We start from the raw sequence: 26271 nt of genomic DNA on the forward strand, positions 1-26271 counted from the left end.
GTTTTTATGTGAAGATATTTCCTTTTCCACCACAGACCTCAAAGCCCTCCAAATGTCCACTTGCAGATTCTAGAAAAAGAGTGTTTCAAAGCTGCTCTGTCAAAGGGAAAGTTCAACTCTGTGAGGTGAACCCAAACATCAGAAAGAAGTTTCTGGGAATGCTTCTGTCTAGCTTTGATGTGAAGATTATCCCGTTTCCAACGAAATCTTCAAAGAGGTCCAAATATCCACTTGCGGATCCCACAGTTAGAGTGTTTCGAAACTGCTGCTTCAAAAGGAGTCTTCAACTCTGCGAGTTCAATGCAATCATCACAAAGAGGTTTCGGACAATGCTTCTCTCTAGGTTTTATGTGAAGATATTTCCTTTTCCACCAGAGCCCTGAAAGCGCTCCAAATGTTCACCTGCAGATTCTACGAAAAGAATGTTTCAAAACTGCTCCATGGAAAGCAATGTTAAACTCTGTGACTGGAACACAAATATCACATAGAAGTATCTGAGAATGCTTCAGTTTAGTTTTTCTGTGAAGATATTCCCGTTTCCAAAGAAATCTTCAAAGAGGTCCACATATCCACTTACAGATTCTACAAAAAGACAGTTTCAAAACTGCTCAATCATAAGGAGGGTTGAACTCTGTGACTGGAATGCAATCATCACACAGAAGTTTCTGAGAATGCTTCTCTTTAGTTTTTACGTGAAGATATACCCATTTCGAACGAAGGCCACCCAGCGGTCCAAATCTCCACTTGCAGATTCTACAAAAAGAGTGTTTCAAACCTGAGCTACCAAAGGAAGCTTCAACTCTGTGAGTTGAATGCAAACATCACGAAGCAGTTTCTGAGAAGGTTTCTGTTTAGTTATGGGGATTTTATCCCGTTTCCAACGATATCCTCAGAAAGGTCCAAATATCCACCCGCAGATTCTACCAAAAGTGTTTTCGGAAACTGCTCCATCAAAAGGAATGTTAAGCTCTGTGAGTTAAACTCAATCCTCACAAAGAATTTTCTGAGAATGCTTCCGTTTGGTTTTTATATGAAGTTATTTTCTTTACTACCGTGGGCCACAGAACAGTCCAAATCTCCATTTTCAGATTCTATAGAAAGAGTGTTTCCAGTCTGATCTATCAATAGGAATGTTCAACTCCGTGAGTTGAATGCAATCATCACAAAATAGTTTCGGAGAACGATTCCATCTAGTTTTTATGTGAAGATATTTCCTTTTCCACCACAGGCCTCAAAGCCCTCCAAATGTCCACTTGCAGATTCTAGAAAAAGAGTGTCTCATAGCTGCTCTTTCAAAAGGAAAGTTTGGAAGTTGAATACAAACATCACAACCTAGTTTATGAGAATGCTTCTGTTTAGTTTTTATGTGAAGATGATCCCGTTTCCAATGAAATCTTCAAAGAGGTCCACATATCCACTTGCAGATTCCAAAGAAAGAGAGTTTCAAAACTGCTCCATCCAAAGGATTGTTCAACTCTGTGAGTTGAATGCAGTCATCACAGAAAACTTTCTGAGAATGCTTCTGTCTAGGTTTGATGTGAAGATATACCCGTTTCGAACGAAGGCCACAAAGTGGTCCAAATATCCACTTCCAGATTCTACTAAAAGGGTGTTTCAAACCTGAACTCTCAAAGGAAGGTTCAACTCTGTGAGTTGAATGCAAACATCACAAAGAAGTTTCTGAGAATGCTTCCGTTTAGGTATGGGAAGTTTATCCCATTTCCAACGAAATCCTCAGAGAGGTCCAAATGTCCACATGCAGATTCTACAAAAAGTGTGTTTGGAAACTGCTCCCTCAAAACGAATGTTCAGCTCTCTGAGTTAAACTCAATCGTCACAAAGAATTTTCTGAGAGTGCTACTGTCTACTTTTCATATGAGGTTATTTCCTTTACTACCATAGGCCCCCAAGTACTCCAAATCTCCACTTGCAGATTCCACAAAAACAGTGTTTCCAAACTGCTCTGTCAAAGGAAATGTTCAACTCTGTGAGTTGAATGTAATAATCACAGAGTAGTTTCTGAGAATGCTTCTATGGAGTTTTTATGAGAAGATATTTCCTTTTCCACCACAGTCCTCAAAGCCCTCCAGATTTCCAATTGCAGACGCTTGAAAAAGAGTGTTTCAAAGCTGCTCTGTGAAAGGGAAAGTTCAGCTCTGTGAGCTGAATCCAAACATCACAAAGAAGTTTCTGAGAATGCTTCTGTTCAGCTTTTATGTGAAGATTATCCCGTTTCCAACGAAATCTTCAAATTGTTCCAAATATCCACTTGCGGAACCCACAGAAAGAGTGTCTCGAAACTGCTGATTCAAAAGGAATCTTCCACTCTGTGAGTTGAATGCAATCATCACAAAGGAGTTTCTGACAATCCTTCTGTGTAGTTTTTATGTGAAGATATTTCCTTTTCCACCACAGCCCTGAAAGCGCTCCAAATGTCCACTTGCAGATCCTACGAAGAGAATGTTTCAAAACTGCTCTATGAAAAACAACGTTAAACTCTGTGACTGGAACAAAAACATCACAAAGAAGTATCTGAGAATGCTTCAGTTCTGTTTTTCTGTGAAGATATTCCCTCTTCAAAAGAAATCTTCAAAGAGGTCCACATATCCACGTACAGATTCTACAAAAAGAGAGTTTCAAAACTGCTCAATCAACAGGAGGATTCAACTCTGTGACTTGAATGCAATCATCACACAGAAGTTTCTGAGAACGCTTCGCTTTAGTTTTTGCGTGAAAATATACGCGTTTGGAACGTAGGCCACCCAGTGGTCCAAATATCAACTTGCAGTTTCAAACCTGAACTACCAAAGGAAGCTTCAACTCTGTGAGTTGAATGCAAACATCATGAAGCAGTTTCTGAGAATGCTTCCCTTCAGGTATGGGAAGCTTATCCCGTTTCCAACGAAATCCTCAGAGAGGTCCAAATATCCACCTGCAGATTCTACCAAAAGTGTGTTTGGAAACTGCTCCATCCAAAGGAATGTTCAGCTCTGTGAGATAAACTCAATCGTCACAAAGAATTTTCTGAGAATGCTTCCGTTTGGTTTTTATGTGAAGTTATTCCCTTTACTATCGTAGGCCTCAAAGCATTCCAAATCTCCATTTGCAGATTCTACAAAAAGAGTGTTTCCAGTCTGCTCTATCAATAGGAATGTACAACTCCGTGGGTTGAACGCAATCATCACAAAGTAGTTTCTGAGAATGCTTCTATCTAGTTTTTATGTGAAGATATTTCCTTTTCCACCACAGACCTCAAAGCCCTCCAAATGTCCACTTGCAGATTCTAGAAAAAGAGTGTTTCAAAGCTGCTCTGTCAAAGGGAAAGTTCAACTCTGTGAGGTGAACCCAAACATCAGAAAGAAGTTTCTGGGAATGCTTCTGTCTAGCTTTGATGTGAAGATTATCCCGTTTCCAACGAAATCTTCAAAGAGGTCCAAATATCCACTTGCGGATCCCACAGTTAGAGTGTTTCGAAACTGCTGCTTCAAAAGGAGTCTTCAACTCTGCGAGTTCAATGCAATCATCACAAAGAGGTTTCGGACAATGCTTCTCTCTAGGTTTTATGTGAAGATATTTCCTTTTCCACCAGAGCCCTGAAAGCGCTCCAAATGTTCACCTGCAGATTCTACGAAAAGAATGTTTCAAAACTGCTCCATGGAAAGCAATGTTAAACTCTGTGACTGGAACACAAATATCACATAGAAGTATCTGAGAATGCTTCAGTTTAGTTTTTCTGTGAAGATATTCCCGTTTCCAAAGAAATCTTCAAAGAGGTCCGCATATCCACTTACAGATTCTACAAAAAGACAGTTTCAAAACTGCTCAATCATAAGGAGGGTTGAACTCTGTGACTGGAATGCAATCATCACACAGAAGTTTCTGAGAATGCTTCTCTTTAGTTTTTACGTGAAGATATACCCATTTCGAACGAAGGCCACCCAGCGGTCCAAATCTCCACTTGCAGATTCTACAAAAAGAGTGTTTCAAACCTGAGCTACCAAAGGAAGCTTCAACTCTGTGAGTTGAATGCAAACATCACGAAGCAGTTTCTGAGAAGGTTTCTGTTTAGTTATGGGGATTTTATCCCGTTTCCAACGATATCCTCAGAAAGGTCCAAATATCCACCCGCAGATTCTACCAAAAGTGTTTTCGGAAACTGCTCCATCAAAAGGAATGTTAAGCTCTGTGAGTTAAACTCAATCCTCACAAAGAATTTTCTGAGAATGCTTCCGTTTGGTTTTTATATGAAGTTATTTTCTTTACTACCGTGGGCCACAGAACAGTCCAAATCTCCATTTTCAGATTCTATAGAAAGAGTGTTTCCAGTCTGATCTATCAATAGGAATGTTCAACTCCGTGAGTTGAATGCAATCATCACAAAATAGTTTCGGAGAACGATTCCATCTAGTTTTTATGTGAAGATATTTCCTTTTCCACCACAGGCCTCAAAGCCCTCCAAATGTCCACTTGCAGATTCTAGAAAAAGAGTGTCTCATAGCTGCTCTTTCAAAAGGAAAGTTTGGAAGTTGAATACAAACATCACAACCTAGTTTATGAGAATGCTTCTGTTTAGTTTTTATGTGAAGATGATCCCGTTTCCAATGAAATCTTCAAAGAGGTCCACATATCCACTTGCAGATTCCAAAGAAAGAGAGTTTCAAAACTGCTCCATCCAAAGGATTGTTCAACTCTGTGAGTTGAATGCAGTCATCACAGAAAACTTTCTGAGAATGCTTCTGTCTAGGTTTGATGTGAAGATATACCCGTTTCGAACGAAGGCCACAAAGTGGTCCAAATATCCACTTCCAGATTCTACTAAAAGGGTGTTTCAAACCTGAACTCTCAAAGGAAGGTTCAACTCTGTGAGTTGAATGCAAACATCACAAAGAAGTTTCTGAGAATGCTTCCGTTTAGGTATGGGAAGTTTATCCCATTTCCAACGAAATCCTCAGAGAGGTCCAAATGTCCACATGCAGATTCTACAAAAAGTGTGTTTGGAAACTGCTCCCTCAAAACGAATGTTCAGCTCTCTGAGTTAAACTCAATCGTCACAAAGAATTTTCTGAGAGTGCTACTGTCTAGTTTTCATATGAGGTTATTTCCTTTACTACCATAGGCCCCCAAGTACTCCAAATCTCCACTTGCAGATTCCACAAAAACAGTGTTTCCAAACTGCTCTGTCAAAGGAAATGTTCAACTCTGTGAGTTGAATGTAATAATCACAGAGTAGTTTCTGAGAATGCTTCTATGGAGTTTTTATGAGAAGATATTTCCTTTTCCACCACAGTCCTCAAAGCCCTCCAGATTTCCAATTGCAGACGCTTGAAAAAGAGTGTTTCAAAGCTGCTCTGTGAAAGGGAAAGTTCAGCTCTGTGAGCTGAATCCAAACATCACAAAGAAGTTTCTGAGAATGCTTCTGTTCAGCTTTTATGTGAAGATTATCCCGTTTCCAACGAAATCTTCAAATTGTTCCAAATATCCACTTGCGGAACCCACAGAAAGAGTGTCTCGAAACTGCTGATTCAAAAGGAATCTTCCACTCTGTGAGTTGAATGCAATCATCACAAAGGAGTTTCTGACAATCCTTCTGTGTAGTTTTTATGTGAAGATATTTCCTTTTCCACCACAGCCCTGAAAGCGCTCCAAATGTCCACTTGCAGATCCTACGAAGAGAATGTTTCAAAACTGCTCTATGAAAAACAACGTTAAACTCTGTGACTGGAACAAAAACATCACAAAGAAGTATCTGAGAATGCTTCAGTTCTGTTTTTCTGTGAAGATATTCCCTCTTCAAAAGAAATCTTCAAAGAGGTCCACATATCCACGTACAGATTCTACAAAAAGAGAGTTTCAAAACTGCTCAATCAACAGGAGGATTCAACTCTGTGACTTGAATGCAATCATCACACAGAAGTTTCTGAGAACGCTTCGCTTTAGTTTTTGCGTGAAAATATACGCGTTTCGAACGTAGGCCACCCAGTGGTCCAAATATCAACTTGCAGTTTCAAACCTGAACTACCAAAGGAAGCTTCAACTCTGTGAGTTGAATGCAAACATCATGAAGCAGTTTCTGAGAATGCTTCCCTTCAGGTATGGGAAGCTTATCCCGTTTCCAACGAAATCCTCAGAGAGGTCCAAATATCCACCTGCAGATTCTACCAAAAGTGTGTTTGGAAACTGCTCCATCCAAAGGAATGTTCAGCTCTGTGAGATAAACTCAATCGTCACAAAGAATTTTCTGAGAATGCTTCCGTTTGGTTTTTATGTGAAGTTATTCCCTTTACTATCGTAGGCCTCAAAGCAGTCCAAATCTCCATTTGCAGATTCTACAAAAAGAGTGTTTCCAGTCTGCTCTATCAATAGGAATGTACAACTCCGTGGGTTGAACGCAATCATCACAAAGTAGTTTCTGAGAATGCTTCTATCTAGTTTTTATGTGAAGATATTTCCTTTTCCACCACAGACCTCAAAGCCCTCCAAATGTCCACTTGCAGATTCTAGAAAAAGAGTGTTTCAAAGCTGCTCTGTCAAAGGGAAAGTTCAACTCTGTGAGGTGAACCCAAACATCAGAAAGAAGTTTCTGGGAATGCTTCTGTCTAGCTTTGATGTGAAGATTATCCCGTTTCCAACGAAATCTTCAAAGAGGTCCAAATATCCACTTGCGGATCCCACAGTTAGAGTGTTTCGAAACTGCTGCTTCAAAAGGAGTCTTCAACTCTGCGAGTTCAATGCAATCATCACAAAGAGGTTTCGGACAATGCTTCTCTCTAGGTTTTATGTGAAGATATTTCCTTTTCCACCAGAGCCCTGAAAGCGCTCCAAATGTTCACCTGCAGATTCTACGAAAAGAATGTTTCAAAACTGCTCCATGGAAAGCAATGTTAAACTCTGTGACTGGAACACAAATATCACATAGAAGTATCTGAGAATGCTTCAGTTTAGTTTTTCTGTGAAGATATTCCCGTTTCCAAAGAAATCTTCAAAGAGGTCCACATATCCACTTACAGATTCTACAAAAAGACAGTTTCAAAACTGCTCAATCATAAGGAGGGTTGAACTCTGTGACTGGAATGCAATCATCACACAGAAGTTTCTGAGAATGCTTCTCTTTAGTTTTTACGTGAAGATATACCCATTTCGAACGAAGGCCACCCAGCGGTCCAAATCTCCACTTGCAGATTCTACAAAAAGAGTGTTTCAAACCTGAGCTACCAAAGGAAGCTTCAACTCTGTGAGTTGAATGCAAACATCACGAAGCAGTTTCTGAGAAGGTTTCTGTTTAGTTATGGGGATTTTATCCCGTTTCCAACGATATCCTCAGAAAGGTCCAAATATCCACCCGCAGATTCTACCAAAAGTGTTTTCGGAAACTGCTCCATCAAAAGGAATGTTAAGCTCTGTGAGTTAAACTCAATCCTCACAAAGAATTTTCTGAGAATGCTTCCGTTTGGTTTTTATATGAAGTTATTTTCTTTACTACCGTGGGCCACAGAACAGTCCAAATCTCCATTTTCAGATTCTATAGAAAGAGTGTTTCCAGTCTGATCTATCAATAGGAATGTTCAACTCCGTGAGTTGAATGCAATCATCACAAAATAGTTTCGGAGAACGATTCCATCTAGTTTTTATGTGAAGATATTTCCTTTTCCACCACAGGCCTCAAAGCCCTCCAAATGTCCACTTGCAGATTCTAGAAAAAGAGTGTCTCATAGCTGCTCTTTCAAAAGGAAAGTTTGGAAGTTGAATACAAACATCACAACCTAGTTTATGAGAATGCTTCTGTTTAGTTTTTATGTGAAGATGATCCCGTTTCCAATGAAATCTTCAAAGAGGTCCACATATCCACTTGCAGATTCCAAAGAAAGAGAGTTTCAAAACTGCTCCATCCAAAGGATTGTTCAACTCTGTGAGTTGAATGCAGTCATCACAGAAAACTTTCTGAGAATGCTTCTGTCTAGGTTTGATGTGAAGATATACCCGTTTCGAACGAAGGCCACAAAGTGGTCCAAATATCCACTTCCAGATTCTACTAAAAGGGTGTTTCAAACCTGAACTCTCAAAGGAAGGTTCAACTCTGTGAGTTGAATGCAAACATCACAAAGAAGTTTCTGAGAATGCTTCCGTTTAGGTATGGGAAGTTTATCCCATTTCCAACGAAATCCTCAGAGAGGTCCAAATGTCCACATGCAGATTCTACAAAAAGTGTGTTTGGAAACTGCTCCCTCAAAACGAATGTTCAGCTCTCTGAGTTAAACTCAATCGTCACAAAGAATTTTCTGAGAGTGCTACTGTCTAGTTTTCATATGAGGTTATTTCCTTTACTACCATAGGCCCCCAAGTACTCCAAATCTCCACTTGCAGATTCCACAAAAACAGTGTTTCCAAACTGCTCTGTCAAAGGAAATGTTCAACTCTGTGAGTTGAATGTAATAATCACAGAGTAGTTTCTGAGAATGCGTCTATGGAGTTTTTATGAGAAGATATTTCCTTTTCCACCACAGTCCTCAAAGCCCTCCAGATTTCCAATTGCAGACGCTTGAAAAAGAGTGTTTCAAAGCTGCTCTGTGAAAGGGAAAGTTCAGCTCTGTGAGCTGAATCCAAACATCACAAAGAAGTTTCTGAGAATGCTTCTGTTCAGCTTTTATGTGAAGATTATCCCGTTTCCAACGAAATCTTCAAATTGTTCCAAATATCCACTTGCGGAACCCACAGAAAGAGTGTCTCGAAACTGCTGATTCAAAAGGAATCTTCCACTCTGTGAGTTGAATGCAATCATCACAAAGGAGTTTCTGACAATCCTTCTGTGTAGTTTTTATGTGAAGATATTTCCTTTTCCACCACAGCCCTGAAAGCGCTCCAAATGTCCACTTGCAGATTCTACGAAGAGAATGTTTCAAAACTGCTCTATGAAAAACAACGTTAAACTCTGTGACTGGAACAAAAACATCACAAAGAAGTATCTGAGAATGCTTCAGTTCTGTTTTTCTGTGAAGATATTCCCTCTTCAAAAGAAATCTTCAAAGAGGTCCACATATCCACGTACAGATTCTACAAAAAGAGAGTTTCAAAACTGCTCAATCAACAGGAGGATTCAACTCTGTGACTTGAATGCAATCATCACACAGAAGTTTCTGAGAACGCTTCGCTTTAGTTTTTGCGTGAAAATATACGCGTTTCGAACGTAGGCCACCCAGTGGTCCAAATATCAACTTGCAGTTTCAAACCTGAACTACCAAAGGAAGCTTCAACTCTGTGAGTTGAATGCAAACATCATGAAGCAGTTTCTGAGAATGCTTCCCTTCAGGTATGGGAAGCTTATCCCGTTTCCAACGAAATCCTCAGAGAGGTCCAAATATCCACCTGCAGATTCTACCAAAAGTGTGTTTGGAAACTGCTCCATCAAAAGGAATGTTCAGCTCTGTGAGATAAACTCAATCGTCACAAAGAATTTTCTGAGAATGCTTCCGTTTGGTTTTTATGTGAAGTTATTCCCTTTACTATCGTAGGCCTCAAAGCAGTCCAAATCTCCATTTGCAGATTCTACAAAAAGAGTGTTTCCAGTCTGCTCTATCAATAGGAATGTACAACTCCGTGGGTTGAACGCAATCATCACAAAGTAGTTTCTGAGAATGCTTCTATCTAGTTTTTATGTGAAGATATTTCCTTTTCCACCACAGACCTCAAAGCCCTCCAAATGTCCACTTGCAGATTCTAGAAAAAGAGTGTTTCAAAGCTGCTCTGTCAAAGGGAAAGTTCAACTCTGTGAGGTGAACCCAAACATCAGAAAGAAGTTTCTGGGAATGCTTCTGTCTAGCTTTGATGTGAAGATTATCCCGTTTCCAACGAAATCTTCAAAGAGGTCCAAATATCCACTTGCGGATCCCACAGTTAGAGTGTTTCGAAACTGCTGCTTCAAAAGGAGTCTTCAACTCTGCGAGTTCAATGCAATCATCACAAAGAGGTTTCGGACAATGCTTCTCTCTAGGTTTTATGTGAAGATATTTCCTTTTCCACCAGAGCCCTGAAAGCGCTCCAAATGTTCACCTGCAGATTCTACGAAAAGAATGTTTCAAAACTGCTCCATGGAAAGCAATGTTAAACTCTGTGACTGGAACACAAATATCACATAGAAGTATCTGAGAATGCTTCAGTTTAGTTTTTCTGTGAAGATATTCCCGTTTCCAAAGAAATCTTCAAAGAGGTCCACATATCCACTTACAGATTCTACAAAAAGACAGTTTCAAAACTGCTCAATCATAAGGAGGGTTGAACTCTGTGACTGGAATGCAATCATCACACAGAAGTTTCTGAGAATGCTTCTCTTTAGTTTTTACGTGAAGATATACCCATTTCGAATGAAGGCCACCCAGCGGTCCAAATCTCCACTTGCAGATTCTACAAAAAGAGTGTTTCAAACCTGAGCTACCAAAGGAAGCTTCAACTCTGTGAGTTGAATGCAAACATCACGAAGCAGTTTCTGAGAAGGTTTCTGTTTAGTTATGGGGATTTTATCCCGTTTCCAACGATATCCTCAGAAAGGTCCAAATATCCACCCGCAGATTCTACCAAAAGTGTTTTCGGAAACTGCTCCATCAAAAGGAATGTTAAGCTCTGTGAGTTAAACTCAATCCTCACAAAGAATTTTCTGAGAATGCTTCCGTTTGGTTTTTATATGAAGTTATTTTCTTTACTACCGTGGGCCACAGAACAGTCCAAATCTCCATTTTCAGATTCTATAGAAAGAGTGTTTCCAGTCTGATCTATCAATAGGAATGTTCAACTCCGTGAGTTGAATGCAATCATCACAAAATAGTTTCGGAGAACGATTCCATCTAGTTTTTATGTGAAGATATTTCCTTTTCCACCACAGGCCTCAAAGCCCTCCAAATGTCCACTTGCAGATTCTAGAAAAAGAGTGTCTCATAGCTGCTCTTTCAAAAGGAAAGTTTGGAAGTTGAATACAAACATCACAACCTAGTTTATGAGAATGCTTCTGTTTAGTTTTTATGTGAAGATGATCCCGTTTCCAATGAAATCTTCAAAGAGGTCCACATATCCACTTGCAGATTCCAAAGAAAGAGAGTTTCAAAACTGCTCCATCCAAAGGATTGTTCAACTCTGTGAGTTGAATGCAGTCATCACAGAAAACTTTCTGAGAATGCTTCTGTCTAGGTTTGATGTGAAGATATACCCGTTTCGAACGAAGGCCACAAAGTGGTCCAAATATCCACTTCCAGATTCTACTAAAAGGGTGTTTCAAACCTGAACTCTCAAAGGAAGGTTCAACTCTGTGAGTTGAATGCAAACATCACAAAGAAGTTTCTGAGAATGCTTCCGTTTAGGTATGGGAAGTTTATCCCATTTCCAACGAAATCCTCAGAGAGGTCCAAATGTCCACATGCAGATTCTACAAAAAGTGTGTTTGGAAACTGCTCCCTCAAAACGAATGTTCAGCTCTCTGAGTTAAACTCAATTGTCACAAAGAATTTTCTGAGAGTGCTACTGTCTAGTTTTCATATGAGGTTATTTCCTTTACTACCATAGGCCCCCAAGTACTCCAAATCTCCACTTGCAGATTCCACAAAAACAGTGTTTCCAAACTGCTCTGTCAAAGGAAATGTTCAACTCTGTGAGTTGAATGTAATAATCACAGAGTAGTTTCTGAGAATGCTTCTATGGAGTTTTTATGAGAAGATATTTCCTTTTCCACCACAGTCCTCAAAGCCCTCCAGATTTCCAATTGCAGACGCTTGAAAAAGAGTGTTTCAAAGCTGCTCTGTGAAAGGGAAAGTTCAGCTCTGTGAGCTGAATCCAAACATCACAAAGAAGTTTCTGAGAATGCTTCTGTTCAGCTTTTATGTGAAGATTATCCCGTTTCCAACGAAATCTTCAAATTGTTCCAAATATCCACTTGCGGAACCCACAGAAAGAGTGTCTCGAAACTGCTGATTCAAAAGGAATCTTCCACTCTGTGAGTTGAATGCAATCATCACAAAGGAGTTTCTGACAATCCTTCTGTGTAGTTTTTATGTGAAGATATTTCCTTTTCCACCACAGCCCTGAAAGCGCTCCAAATGTCCACTTGCAGATTCTACGAAGAGAATGTTTCAAAACTGCTCTATGAAAAACAACGTTAAACTCTGTGACTGGAACAAAAACATCACAAAGAAGTATCTGAGAATGCTTCAGTTCTGTTTTTCTGTGAAGATATTCCCTCTTCAAAAGAAATCTTCAAAGAGGTCCACATATCCACGTACAGATTCTACAAAAAGAGAGTTTCAAAACTGCTCAATCAACAGGAGGATTCAACTCTGTGACTTGAATGCAATCATCACACAGAAGTTTCTGAGAACGCTTCACTTTAGTTTTTGCGTGAAAATATACGCGTTTCGAACGTAGGCCACCCAGTGGTCCAAATATCAACTTGCAGTTTCAAACCTGAACTACCAAAGGAAGCTTCAACTCTGTGAGTTGAATGCAAACATCATGAAGCAGTTTCTGAGAATGCTTCCCTTCAGGTATGGGAAGCTTATCCCGTTTCCAACGAAATCCTCAGAGAGGTCCAAATATCCACCTGCAGATTCTACCAAAAGTGTGTTTGGAAACTGCTCCATCAAAAGGAATGTTCAGCTCTGTGAGATAAACTCAATCGTCACAAAGAATTTTCTGAGAATGCTTCCGTTTGGTTTTTATGTGAAGTTATTCCCTTTACTATCGTAGGCCTCAAAGCAGTCCAAATCTCCATTTGCAGATTCTACAAAAAGAGTGTTTCCAGTCTGCTCTATCAATAGGAATGTACAACTCCGTGGGTTGAACGCAATCATCACAAAGTAGTTTCTGAGAATGCTTCTATCTAGTTTTTATGTGAAGATATTTCCTTTTCCACCACAGACCTCAAAGCCCTCCAAATGTCCACTTGCAGATTCTAGAAAAAGAGTGTTTCAAAGCTGCTCTGTCAAAGGGAAAGTTCAACTCTGTGAGGTGAACCCAAACATCAGAAAGAAGTTTCTGGGAATGCTTCTGTCTAGCTTTGATGTGAAGATTATCCCGTTTCCAACGAAATCTTCAAAGAGGTCCAAATATCCACTTGCGGATCCCACAGTTAGAGTGTTTCGAAACTGCTGCTTCAAAAGGAGTCTTCAACTCTGCGAGTTCAATGCAATCATCACAAAGAGGTTTCGGACAATGCTTCTCTCTAGGTTTTATGTGAAGATATTTCCTTTTCCACCAGAGCCCTGAAAGCGCTCCAAATGTTCACCTGCAGATTCTACGAAAAGAATGTTTCAAAACTGCTCCATGGAAAGCAATGTTAAACTCTGTGACTGGAACACAAATATCACATAGAAGTATCTGAGAATGCTTCAGTTTAGTTTTTCTGTGAAGATATTCCCGTTTCCAAAGAAATCTTCAAAGAGGTCCACATATCCACTTACAGATTCTACAAAAAGACAGTTTCAAAACTGCTCAATCATAAGGAGGGTTGAACTCTGTGACTGGAATGCAATCATCACACAGAAGTTTCTGAGAATGCTTCTCTTTAGTTTTTACGTGAAGATATACCCATTTCGAACGAAGGCCACCCAGCGGTCCAAATCTCCACTTGCAGATTCTACAAAAAGAGTGTTTCAAACCTGAGCTACCAAAGGAAGCTTCAACTCTGTGAGTTGAATGCAAACATCACGAAGCAGTTTCTGAGAAGGTTTCTGTTTAGTTATGGGGATTTTATCCCGTTTCCAACGATATCCTCAGAAAGGTCCAAATATCCACCCGCAGATTCTACCAAAAGTGTTTTCGGAAACTGCTCCATCAAAAGGAATGTTAAGCTCTGTGAGTTAAACTCAATCCTCACAAAGAATTTTCTGAGAATGCTTCCGTTTGGTTTTTATATGAAGTTATTTTCTTTACTACCGTGGGCCACAGAACAGTCCAAATCTCCATTTTCAGATTCTATAGAAAGAGTGTTTCCAGTCTGATCTATCAATAGGAATGTTCAACTCCGTGAGTTGAATGCAATCATCACAAAATAGTTTCGGAGAACGATTCCATCTAGTTTTTATGTGAAGATATTTCCTTTTCCACCACAGGCCTCAAAGCCCTCCAAATGTCCACTTGCAGATTCTAGAAAAAGAGTGTCTCATAGCTGCTCTTTCAAAAGGAAAGTTTGGAAGTTGAATACAAACATCACAACCTAGTTTATGAGAATGCTTCTGTTTAGTTTTTATGTGAAGATGATCCCGTTTCCAATGAAATCTTCAAAGAGGTCCACATATCCACTTGCAGATTCCAAAGAAAGAGAGTTTCAAAACTGCTCCATCCAAAGGATTGTTCAACTCTGTGAGTTGAATGCAGTCATCACAGAAAACTTTCTGAGAATGCTTCTGTCTAGGTTTGATGTGAAGATATACCCGTTTCGAACGAAGGCCACAAAGTGGTCCAAATATCCACTTCCAGATTCTACTAAAAGGGTGTTTCAAACCTGAACTCTCAAAGGAAGGTTCAACTCTGTGAGTTGAATGCAAACATCACAAAGAAGTTTCTGAGAATGCTTCCGTTTAGGTATGGGAAGTTTATCCCATTTCCAACGAAATCCTCAGAGAGGTCCAAATGTCCACATGCAGATTCTACAAAAAGTGTGTTTGGAAACTGCTCCCTCAAAACGAATGTTCAGCTCTCTGAGTTAAACTCAATCGTCACAAAGAATTTTCTGAGAGTGCTACTGTCTAGTTTTCATATGAGGTTATTTCCTTTACTACCATAGGCCCCCAAGTACTCCAAATCTCCACTTGCAGATTCCACAAAAACAGTGTTTCCAAACTGCTCTGTCAAAGGAAATGTTCAACTCTGTGAGTTGAATGTAATAATCACAGAGTAGTTTCTGAGAATGCTTCTATGGAGTTTTTATGAGAAGATATTTCCTTTTCCACCACAGTCCTCAAAGCCCTCCAGATTTCCAATTGCAGACGCTTGAAAAAGAGTGTTTCAAAGCTGCTCTGTGAAAGGGAAAGTTCAGCTCTGTGAGCTGAATCCAAACATCACAAAGAAGTTTCTGAGAATGCTTCTGTTCAGCTTTTATGTGAAGATTATCCCGTTTCCAACGAAATCTTCAAATTGTTCCAAATATCCACTTGCGGAACCCACAGAAAGAGTGTTTCGAAACTGCTGATTCAAAAGGAATCTTCCACTCTGTGAGTTGAATGCAAACATCACAAAGGAGTTTCTGACAATCCTTCTGTGTAGTTTTTATGTGAAGATATTTCCTTTTCCACCACAGCCCTGAAAGCGCTCCAAATGTCCACTTGCAGATTCTACGAAGAGAATGTTTCAAAACTGCTCTATGAAAAACAACGTTAAACTCTGTGACTGGAACAAAAACATCACAAAGAAGTATCTGAGAATGCTTCAGTTCTGTTTTTCTGTGAAGATATTCCCTCTTCAAAAGAAATCTTCAAAGAGGTCCACATATCCACGTACAGATTCTACAAAAAGAGAGTTTCAAAACTGCTCAATCAACAGGAGGATTCAACTCTGTGACTTGAATGCAATCATCACACAGAAGTTTCTGAGAACGCTTCACTTTAGTTTTTGCGTGAAAATATACGCGTTTCGAACGTAGGCCACCCAGTGGTCCAAATATCAACTTGCAGTTTCAAACCTGAACTACCAAAGGAAGCTTCAACTCTGTGAGTTGAATGCAAACATCATGAAGCAGTTTCTGAGAATGCTTCCCTTCAGGTATGGGAAGCTTATCCCGTTTCCAACGAAATCCTCAGAGAGGTCCAAATATCCACCTGCAGATTCTACCAAAAGTGTGTTTGGAAACTGCTCCATCCAAAGGAATGTTCAGCTCTGTGAGATAAACTCAATCGTCACAAAGAATTTTCTGAGAATGCTTCCGTTTGGTTTTTATATGAAGTTATTCCCTTTACTATCGTAGGCCTCAAAGCAGTCCAAATCTCCATTTGCAGATTCTACAAAAAGAGTGTTTCCAGTCTGCTCTATCAATAGGAATGTACAACTCCGTGGGTTGAACGCAATCATCACAAAGTAGTTTCTGAGAATGCTTCTATCTAGTTTTTATGTGAAGATATTTCCTTTTCCACCACAGACCTCAAAGCCCTCCAAATGTCCACTTGCAGATTCTAGAAAAAGAGTGTTTCAAAGCTGCTCTGTCAAAGGGAAAGTTCAACTCTGTGAGGTGAACCCAAACATCAGAAAGAAGTTTCTGGGAATGCTTCTGTCTAGCTTTGATGTGAAGATTATCCCGTTTCCAACGAAATCTTCAAAGAGGTCCAAATATCCACTTGCGGATCCCACAGTTAGAGTGTTTCGAAACTGCTGCTTCAAAAGGAGTCTTCAACTCTGCGAGTTCAATGCAATCATCACAAAGAGGTTTCGGACAATGCTTCTCTCTAGGTTTTATGTGAAGATATTTCCTTTTCCACCAGAGCCCTGAAAGCGCTCCAAATGTTCACCTGCAGATTCTACGAAAAGAATGTTTCAAAACTGCTCCATGGAAAGCAATGTTAAACTCTGTGACTGGAACACAAATATCACATAGAAGTATCTGAGAATGCTTCAGTTTAGTTTTTCTGTGAAGATATTCCCGTTTCCAAAGAAATCTTCAAAGAGGTCCACATATCCACTTACAGATTCTACAAAAAGACAGTTTCAAAACTGCTCAATCATAAGGAGGGTTGAACTCTGTGACTGGAATGCAATCATCACACAGAAGTTTCTGAGAATGCTTCTCTTTAGTTTTTACGTGAAGATATACCCATTTCGAACGAAGGCCACCCAGCGGTCCAAATCTCCACTTGCAGATTCTACAAAAAGAGTGTTTCAAACCTGAGCTACCAAAGGAAGCTTCAACTCTGTGAGTTGAATGCAAACATCACGAAGCAGTTTCTGAGAAGGTTTCTGTTTAGTTATGGGGATTTTATCCCGTTTCCAACGATATCCTCAGAAAGGTCCAAATATCCACCCGCAGATTCTACCAAAAGTGTTTTCGGAAACTGCTCCATCAAAAGGAATGTTAAGCTCTGTGAGTTAAACTCAATCCTCACAAAGAATTTTCTGAGAATGCTTCCGTTTGGTTTTTATATGAAGTTATTTTCTTTACTACCGTGGGCCACAGAACAGTCCAAATCTCCATTTTCAGATTCTATAGAAAGAGTGTTTCCAGTCTGATCTATCAATAGGAATGTTCAACTCCGTGAGTTGAATGCAATCATCACAAAATAGTTTCGGAGAACGATTCCATCTAGTTTTTATGTGAAGATATTTCCTTTTCCACCACAGGCCTCAAAGCCCTCCAAATGTCCACTTGCAGATTCTAGAAAAAGAGTGTCTCATAGCTGCTCTTTCAAAAGGAAAGTTTGGAAGTTGAATACAAACATCACAACCTAGTTTATGAGAATGCTTCTGTTTAGTTTTTATGTGAAGATGATCCCGTTTCCAATGAAATCTTCAAAGAGGTCCACATATCCACTTGCAGATTCCAAAGAAAGAGAGTTTCAAAACTGCTCCATCCAAAGGATTGTTCAACTCTGTGAGTTGAATGCAGTCATCACAGAAAACTTTCTGAGAATGCTTCTGTCTAGGTTTGATGTGAAGATATACCCGTTTCGAACGAAGGCCACAAAGTGGTCCAAATATCCACTTCCAGATTCTACTAAAAGGGTGTTTCAAACCTGAACTCTCAAAGGAAGGTTCAACTCTGTGAGTTGAATGCAAACATCACAAAGAAGTTTCTGAGAATGCTTCCGTTTAGGTATGGGAAGTTTATCCCATTTCCAACGAAATCCTCAGAGAGGTCCAAATGTCCACATGCAGATTCTACAAAAAGTGTGTTTGGAAACTGCTCCCTCAAAACGAATGTTCAGCTCTCTGAGTTAAACTCAATCGTCACAAAGAATTTTCTGAGAGTGCTACTGTCTAGTTTTCATATGAGGTTATTTCCTTTACTACCATAGGCCCCCAAGTACTCCAAATCTCCACTTGCAGATTCCACAAAAACAGTGTTTCCAAACTGCTCTGTCAAAGGAAATGTTCAACTCTGTGAGTTGAATGTAATAATCACAGAGTAGTTTCTGAGAATGCTTCTATGGAGTTTTTATGAGAAGATATTTCCTTTTCCACCACAGTCCTCAAAGCCCTCCAGATTTCCAATTGCAGACGCTTGAAAAAGAGTGTTTCAAAGCTGCTCTGTGAAGGGGAAAGTTCAGCTCTGTGAGCTGAATCCAAACATCACAAAGAAGTTTCTGAGAATGCTTCTGTTCAGCTTTTATGTGAAGATTATCCCGTTTCCAACGAAATCTTCAAATTGTTCCAAATATCCACTTGCGGAACCCACAGAAAGAGTGTTTCGAAACTGCTGATTCAAAAGGAATCTTCCACTCTGTGAGTTGAATGCAATCATCACAAAGGAGTTTCTGACAATCCTTCTGTGTAGTTTTTATGTGAAGATATTTCCTTTTCCACCACAGCCCTGAAAGCGCTCCAAATGTCCACTTGCAGATTCTACGAAAAGAATGTTTCAAAACTGCTCTATGAAAAACAACGTTAAACTCTGTGACTGGAACAAAAACATCACAAAGAAGTATCTGAGAATGCTTCAGTTCTGTTTTTCTGTGAAGATATTCCCTCTTCAAAAGAAATCTTCAAAGAGGTCCACATATCCACGTACAGATTCTACAAAAAGAGAGTTTCAAAACTGCTCAATCAACAGGAGGATTCAACTCTGTGACTTGAATGCAATCATCACACAGAAGTTTCTGAGAACGCTTCACTTTAGTTTTTGCGTGAAAATATACGCGTTTCGAACGTAGGCCACCCAGTGGTCCAAATATCAACTTGCAGTTTCAAACCTGAACTACCAAAGGAAGCTTCAACTCTGTGAGTTGAATGCAAACATCATGAAGCAGTTTCTGAGAATGCTTCCCTTCAGGTATGGGAAGCTTATCCCGTTTCCAACGAAATCCTCAGAGAGGTCCAAATATCCACCTGCAGATTCTACCAAAAGTGTGTTTGGAAACTGCTCCATCCAAAGGAATGTTCAGCTCTGTGAGATAAACTCAATCGTCACAAAGAATTTTCTGAGAATGCTTCCGTTTGGTTTTTATGTGAAGTTATTCCCTTTACTATCGTAGGCCTCAAAGCAGTCCAAATCTCCATTTGCAGATTCTACAAAAAGAGTGTTTCCAGTCTGCTCTATCAATAGGAATGTACAACTCCGTGGGTTGAACGCAATCATCACAAAGTAGTTTCTGAGAATGCTTCTATCTAGTTTTTATGTGAAGATATTTCCTTTTCCACCACAGACCTCAAAGCCCTCCAAATGTCCACTTGCAGATTCTAGAAAAAGAGTGTTTCAAAGCTGCTCTGTCAAAGGGAAAGTTCAACTCTGTGAGGTGAACCCAAACATCAGAAAGAAGTTTCTGGGAATGCTTCTGTCTAGCTTTGATGTGAAGATTATCCCGTTTCCAACGAAATCTTCAAAGAGGTCCAAATATCCACTTGCGGATCCCACAGTTAGAGTGTTTCGAAACTGCTGCTTCAAAAGGAGTCTTCAACTCTGCGAGTTCAATGCAATCATCACAAAGAGGTTTCGGACAATGCTTCTCTCTAGGTTTTATGTGAAGATATTTCCTTTTCCACCAGAGCCCTGAAAGCGCTCCAAATGTTCACCTGCAGATTCTACGAAAAGAATGTTTCAAAACTGCTCCATGGAAAGCAATGTTAAACTCTGTGACTGGAACACAAATATCACATAGAAGTATCTGAGAATGCTTCAGTTTAGTTTTTCTGTGAAGATATTCCCGTTTCCAAAGAAATCTTCAAAGAGGTCCACATATCCACTTACAGATTCTACAAAAAGACAGTTTCAAAACTGCTCAATCATAAGGAGGGTTGAACTCTGTGACTGGAATGCAATCATCACACAGAAGTTTCTGAGAATGCTTCTCTTTAGTTTTTACGTGAAGATATACCCATTTCGAACGAAGGCCACCCAGCGGTCCAAATCTCCACTTGCAGATTCTACAAAAAGAGTGTTTCAAACCTGAGCTACCAAAGGAAGCTTCAACTCTGTGAGTTGAATGCAAACATCACGAAGCAGTTTCTGAGAAGGTTTCTGTTTAGTTATGGGGATTTTATCCCGTTTCCAACGATATCCTCAGAAAGGTCCAAATATCCACCCGCAGATTCTACCAAAAGTGTTTTCGGAAACTGCTCCATCAAAAGGAATGTTAAGCTCTGTGAGTTAAACTCAATCCTCACAAAGAATTTTCTGAGAATGCTTCCGTTTGGTTTTTATATGAAGTTATTTTCTTTACTACCGTGGGCCACAGAACAGTCCAAATCTCCATTTTCAGATTCTATAGAAAGAGTGTTTCCAGTCTGATCTATCAATAGGAATGTTCAACTCCGTGAGTTGAATGCAATCATCACAAAATAGTTTCGGAGAACGATTCCATCTAGTTTTTATGTGAAGATATTTCCTTTTCCACCACAGGCCTCAAAGCCCTCCAAATGTCCACTTGCAGATTCTAGAAAAAGAGTGTCTCATAGCTGCTCTTTCAAAAGGAAAGTTTGGAAGTTGAATACAAACATCACAACCTAGTTTATGAGAATGCTTCTGTTTAGTTTTTATGTGAAGATGATCCCGTTTCCAATGAAATCTTCAAAGAGGTCCACATATCCACTTGCAGATTCCAAAGAAAGAGAGTTTCAAAACTGCTCCATCCAAAGGATTGTTCAACTCTGTGAGTTGAATGCAGTCATCACAGAAAACTTTCTGAGAATGCTTCTGTCTAGGTTTGATGTGAAGATATACCCGTTTCGAACGAAGGCCACAAAGTGGTCCAAATATCCACTTCCAGATTCTACTAAAAGGGTGTTTCAAACCTGAACTCTCAAAGGAAGGTTCAACTCTGTGAGTTGAATGCAAACATCACAAAGAAGTTTCTGAGAATGCTTCCGTTTAGGTATGGGAAGTTTATCCCATTTCCAACGAAATCCTCAGAGAGGTCCAAATGTCCACATGCAGATTCTACAAAAAGTGTGTTTGGAAACTGCTCCCTCAAAACGAATGTTCAGCTCTCTGAGTTAAACTCAATCGTCACAAAGAATTTTCTGAGAGTGCTACTGTCTAGTTTTCATATGAGGTTATTTCCTTTACTACCATAGGCCCCCAAGTACTCCAAATCTCCACTTGCAGATTCCACAAAAACAGTGTTTCCAAACTGCTCTGTCAAAGGAAATGTTCAACTCTGTGAGTTGAATGTAATAATCACAGAGTAGTTTCTGAGAATGCTTCTATGGAGTTTTTATGAGAAGATATTTCCTTTTCCACCACAGTCCTCAAAGCCCTCCAGATTTCCAATTGCAGACGCTTGAAAAAGAGTGTTTCAAAGCTGCTCTGTGAAGGGGAAAGTTCAGCTCTGTGAGCTGAATCCAAACATCACAAAGAAGTTTCTGAGAATGCTTCTGTTCAGCTTTTATGTGAAGATTATCCCGTTTCCAACGAAATCCTCAAATTGTTCCAAATATCCACTTGCGGAACCCACAGAAAGAGTGTTTCGAAACTGCTGATTCAAAAGGAATCTTCCACTCTGTGAGTTGAATGCAATCATCACAAAGGAGTTTCTGACAATCCTTCTGTGTAGTTTTTATGTGAAGATATTTCCTTTTCCACCACAGCCCTGAAAGCGCTCCAAATGTCCACTTGCAGATTCTACGAAAAGAATGTTTCAAAACTGCTCTATGAAAAACAACGTTAAACTCTGTGACTGGAACAAAAACATCACAAAGAAGTATCTGAGAATGCTTCAGTTCTGTTTTTCTGTGAAGATATTCCCTCTTCAAAAGAAATCTTCAAAGAGGTCCACATATCCACGTACAGATTCTACAAAAAGAGAGTTTCAAAACTGCTCAATCAACAGGAGGATTCAACTCTGTGACTTGAATGCAATCATCACACAGAAGTTTCTGAGAACGCTTCACTTTAGTTTTTGCGTGAAAATATACGCGTTTCGAACGTAGGCCACCCAGTGGTCCAAATATCAACTTGCAGTTTCAAACCTGAACTACCAAAGGAAGCTTCAACTCTGTGAGTTGAATGCAAACATCATGAAGCAGTTTCTGAGAATGCTTCCCTTCAGGTATGGGAAGCTTATCCCGTTTCCAACGAAATCCTCAGAGAGGTCCAAATATCCACCTGCAGATTCTACCAAAAGTGTGTTTGGAAACTGCTCCATCCAAAGGAATGTTCAGCTCTGTGAGATAAACTCAATCGTCACAAAGAATTTTCTGAGAATGCTTCCGTTTGGTTTTTATGTGAAGTTATTCCCTTTACTATCGTAGGCCTCAAAGCAGTCCAAATCTCCATTTGCAGATTCTACAAAAAGAGTGTTTCCAGTCTGCTCTATCAATAGGAATGTACAACTCCGTGGGTTGAACGCAATCATCACAAAGTAGTTTCTGAGAATGCTTCTATCTAGTTTTTATGTGAAGATATTTCCTTTTCCACCACAGACCTCAAAGCCCTCCAAATGTCCACTTGCAGATTCTAGAAAAAGAGTGTTTCAAAGCTGCTCTGTCAAAGGGAAAGTTCAACTCTGTGAGGTGAACCCAAACATCAGAAAGAAGTTTCTGGGAATGCTTCTGTCTAGCTTTGATGTGAAGATTATCCCGTTTCCAACGAAATCTTCAAAGAGGTCCAAATATCCACTTGCGGATCCCACAGTTAGAGTGTTTCGAAACTGCTGCTTCAAAAGGAGTCTTCAACTCTGCGAGTTCAATGCAATCATCACAAAGAGGTTTCGGACAATGCTTCTCTCTAGGTTTTATGTGAAGATATTTCCTTTTCCACCAGAGCCCTGAAAGCGCTCCAAATGTTCACCTGCAGATTCTACGAAAAGAATGTTTCAAAACTGCTCCATGGAAAGCAATGTTAAACTCTGTGACTGGAACACAAATATCACATAGAAGTATCTGAGAATGCTTCAGTTTAGTTTTTCTGTGAAGATATTCCCGTTTCCAAAGAAATCTTCAAAGAGGTCCACATATCCACTTACAGATTCTACAAAAAGACAGTTTCAAAACTGCTCAATCATAAGGAGGGTTGAACTCTGTGACTGGAATGCAATCATCACACAGAAGTTTCTGAGAATGCTTCTCTTTAGTTTTTACGTGAAGATATACCCATTTCGAACGAAGGCCACCCAGCGGTCCAAATCTCCACTTGCAGATTCTACAAAAAGAGTGTTTCAAACCTGAGCTACCAAAGGAAGCTTCAACTCTGTGAGTTGAATGCAAACATCACGAAGCAGTTTCTGAGAAGGTTTCTGTTTAGTTATGGGGATTTTATCCCGTTTCCAACGATATCCTCAGAAAGGTCCAAATATCCACCCGCAGATTCTACCAAAAGTGTTTTCGGAAACTGCTCCATCAAAAGGAATGTTAAGCTCTGTGAGTTAAACTCAATCCTCACAAAGAATTTTCTGAGAATGCTTCCGTTTGGTTTTTATATGAAGTTATTTTCTTTACTACCGTGGGCCACAGAACAGTCCAAATCTCCATTTTCAGATTCTATAGAAAGAGTGTTTCCAGTCTGATCTATCAATAGGAATGTTCAACTCCGTGAGTTGAATGCAATCATCACAAAATAGTTTCGGAGAACGATTCCATCTAGTTTTTATGTGAAGATATTTCCTTTTCCACCACAGGCCTCAAAGCCCTCCAAATGTCCACTTGCAGATTCTAGAAAAAGAGTGTCTCATAGCTGCTCTTTCAAAAGGAAAGTTTGGAAGTTGAATACAAACATCACAACCTAGTTTATGAGAATGCTTCTGTTTAGTTTTTATGTGAAGATGATCCCGTTTCCAATGAAATCTTCAAAGAGGTCCACATATCCACTTGCAGATTCCAAAGAAAGAGAGTTTCAAAACTGCTCCATCCAAAGGATTGTTCAACTCTGTGAGTTGAATGCAGTCATCACAGAAAACTTTCTGAGAATGCTTCTGTCTAGGTTTGATGTGAAGATATACCCGTTTCGAACGAAGGCCACAAAGTGGTCCAAATATCCACTTCCAGATTCTACTAAAAGGGTGTTTCAAACCTGAACTCTCAAAGGAAGGTTCAACTCTGTGAGTTGAATGCAAACATCACAAAGAAGTTTCTGAGAATGCTTCCGTTTAGGTATGGGAAGTTTATCCCATTTCCAACGAAATCCTCAGAGAGGTCCAAATGTCCACATGCAGATTCTACAAAAAGTGTGTTTGGAAACTGCTCCCTCAAAACGAATGTTCAGCTCTCTGAGTTAAACTCAATCGTCACAAAGAATTTTCTGAGAGTGCTACTGTCTAGTTTTCATATGAGGTTATTTCCTTTACTACCATAGGCCCCCAAGTACTCCAAATCTCCACTTGCAGATTCCACAAAAACAGTGTTTCCAAACTGCTCTGTCAAAGGAAATGTTCAACTCTGTGAGTTGAATGTAATAATCACAGAGTAGTTTCTGAGAATGCTTCTATGGAGTTTTTATGAGAAGATATTTCCTTTTCCACCACAGTCCTCAAAGCCCTCCAGATTTCCAATTGCAGACGCTTGAAAAAGAGTGTTTCAAAGCTGCTCTGTGAAAGGGAAAGTTCAGCTCTGTGAGCTGAATCCAAACATCACAAAGAAGTTTCTGAGAATGCTTCTGTTCAGCTTTTATGTGAAGATTATCCCGTTTCCAACGAAATCTTCAAATTGTTCCAAATATCCACTTGCGGAACCCACAGAAAGAGTGTTTCGAAACTGCTGATTCAAAAGGAATCTTCCACTCTGTGAGTTGAATGCAATCATCACAAAGGAGTTTCTGACAATCCTTCTGTGTAGTTTTTATGTGAAGATATTTCCTTTTCCACCACAGCCCTGAAAGCGCTCCAAATGTCCACTTGCAGATTCTACGAAAAGAATGTTTCAAAACTGCTCTATGAAAAACAACGTTAAACTCTGTGACTGGAACAAAAACATCACAAAGAAGTATCTGAGAATGCTTCAGTTCTGTTTTTCTGTGAAGATATTCCCTCTTCAAAAGAAATCTTCAAAGAGGTCCACATATCCACGTACAGATTCTACAAAAAGAGAGTTTCAAAACTGCTCAATCAACAGGAGGATTCAACTCTGTGACTTGAATGCAATCATCACACAGAAGTTTCTGAGAACGCTTCACTTTAGTTTTTGCGTGAAAATATACGCGTTTCGAACGTAGGCCACCCAGTGGTCCAAATATCAACTTGCAGTTTCAAACCTGAACTACCAAAGGAAGCTTCAACTCTGTGAGTTGAATGCAAACATCATGAAGCAGTTTCTGAGAATGCTTCCCTTCAGGTATGGGAAGCTTATCCCGTTTCCAACGAAATCCTCAGAGAGGTCCAAATATCCACCTGCAGATTGTACCAAAAGTGTGTTTGGAAACTGCTCCATCCAAAGGAATGTTCAGCTCTGTGAGATAAACTCAATCGTCACAAAGAATTTTCTGAGAATGCTTCCGTTTGGTTTTTATGTGAAGTTATTCCCTTTACTATCGTAGGCCTCAAAGCAGTCCAAATCTCCATTTGCAGATTCTACAAAAAGAGTGTTTCCAGTCTGCTCTATCAATAGGAATGTACAACTCCGTGGGTTGAACGCAATCATCACAAAGTAGTTTCTGAGAATGCTTCTATCTAGTTTTTATGTGAAGATATTTCCTTTTCCACCACAGACCTCAAAGCCCTCCAAATGTCCACTTGCAGATTCTAGAAAAAGAGTGTTTCAAAGCTGCTCTGTCAAAGGGAAAGTTCAACTCTGTGAGGTGAACCCAAACATCAGAAAGAAGTTTCTGGGAATGCTTCTGTCTAGCTTTGATGTGAAGATTATCCCGTTTCCAACGAAATCTTCAAAGAGGTCCAAATATCCACTTGCGGATCCCACAGTTAGAGTGTTTCGAAACTGCTGCTTCAAAAGGAGTCTTCAACTCTGCGAGTTCAATGCAATCATCACAAAGAGGTTTCGGACAATGCTTCTCTCTAGGTTTTATGTGAAGATATTTCCTTTTCCACCAGAGCCCTGAAAGCGCTCCAAATGTTCACCTGCAGATTCTACGAAAAGAATGTTTCAAAACTGCTCCATGGAAAGCAATGTTAAACTCTGTGACTGGAACACAAATATCACATAGAAGTATCTGAGAATGCTTCAGTTTAGTTTTTCTGTGAAGATATTCCCGTTTCCAAAGAAATCTTCAAAGAG

This window comes from Gorilla gorilla, chromosome X (genome assembly GCF_029281585.2).
Source record: "Gorilla gorilla gorilla isolate KB3781 chromosome X, NHGRI_mGorGor1-v2.1_pri, whole genome shotgun sequence".
NCBI lineage: Eukaryota > Metazoa > Chordata > Mammalia > Primates > Hominidae > Gorilla > Gorilla gorilla.